Genomic DNA, 1,869 nt, shown 5'->3' on the forward strand with positions numbered 1-1,869 from the left:
ACGATGTTCCGGGTTTTGGGAATGCTATGAGGTATACTAAGGAGTTGGTTATTGGACATGTCAAGTGGCATGATATTTAGTTATGGTGTTATTGCTATAGTTAGTTGTTGAATTTATGTTTTCATTTTATTATTCCGCAAATGTTAGGCTTACCTAGTCATAGAGACTAGGTGCCGTCACGACGTCACATGGAGGGGAAATTGGGTCGTGACAAATGGCCATTTTTTAAATTACTTTGGCCCAATTACTTAAGCCCAATCCGAAAATAACCCAACCCAAGCGCCCATTTCTTTCCATGTTGGCAATCCAAGTGATCCCATTTTCACCAATCATAACGTGCCACATCACTTGTCTCCAGCACACTCAAAACAAACACAAATCATCTGGTCCGCCCATCCTTCAGATCAACGGTCCACATTTATCCTAATTTACCCTTTAATTTCAACACCCCATCAAATTTAATCTCATCCGTCCAAACACAAAGATCCGATGGCCCTAATATCCCCTCATTAAAAATGTTTTAATCCCAAAATATTAGGACCATTGATCTAAAAGATCAACGGTCCAGATTCTATTCCCCTATATCTGTGACAAACCTACCACAAACTCTATAGTGATATGCTCCCGCTTCCACTCTGGTATGTCTAACCTCTGAAGCAAACCACCAAATCTTTGATGCTCATCCTTGACGAGCCTAACCTACCCAAAAACCCTAATCATTCTTCACCTCACCCGGCCGCCTCCCTTTCCCCTTTCTCTCCTTTTCTCTCAACCATTACAGGCTCAAATCAATCAAAGACCTTGCAATAATTCGTGCAACGTCATGAATCCATAAGGAAATCATCCCTCATGTCTCCCTTTTCCGCGATTCTCGTTGAACCTTTCCCCTTTCACTGATGAAATTTGAAAACCCCAAATCATAACCCTAGACTGAAAGACGAAAGGTCAAATCGTCTGGTTTCTGTTATGTTCTTTCAAATCAGAGCATGCATGAGCATATCTCAGAACCTAATCATGGTTATTCGAGGTCCAGAGGTCAAATGCAATGACCTTTGTACATTGAAGCTTTATCCGATGGTTCTTGCCTTCAACGGTCAACCTCTCCCCCCTCAGGTAAAACCCTTACTGATTTCACCTCTGTCGCTTAGATTTTAACTCGATTTTGCTTACATCATCTGGTAGTCCTCACTGTCCACCACCAAGTTTGAATCTACTGAAAACCCTAGGCTTCAATAGCCACTATAAATAGGAGCCTTAAATGCTCTTACCTAGCACGACCAACCACCTAAAACGGAAGAAAAACACACATACAGAGACACGAACACTATCAATCATCTAAGAAGTTTAGAGTTCAAAAGCCTAGGTTTTCTTAATGTTTTTTTCTTTTTGTTTCTGAGTACTACCGCTGATTCGAATTTGTGTTTCCTGGGGTCTTAAGCAACTGATAAATATCCTTCGTTTGGTCTGCTGCTCTCAAAAAGGTCAACACATCTCTCATCCTTCTCTTTTGGTCATCTCCTTTGAATGCTACAAATATGTTAGTTATATTTTGAGGATAACAATTGTTTTATGGTGTTTGTGATCAGTATGTTAGTGCTTATGTTCTGTTAGTTTAATGTCCTCCTGTGATTATTTGTCCTGCTTTTGAGTCTTTAATCGATGATTGATCAAACCATTAATGGATTCCTACTGATTTTTGTTCCTGAGTTTCCAATAGTCTACATGTTTGAATTATTAAGTGTTCATGTTCACATGAACTTCATAACTTTTCATTGATCTTTAGTGACCTTTACCATTATCTGTTGCTTCTCTGTAGTTTGTGAGTCTTGAAGTTGAGCTTATTATTTGATAACCATGACTGAGATGAAT

The sequence above is a fragment of the Nicotiana tabacum genome, chromosome 12 (assembly GCF_000715075.1).
Source record: "Nicotiana tabacum cultivar K326 chromosome 12, ASM71507v2, whole genome shotgun sequence".
In the NCBI taxonomy this organism is placed as follows: Eukaryota; Viridiplantae; Streptophyta; class Magnoliopsida; order Solanales; family Solanaceae; genus Nicotiana; species Nicotiana tabacum.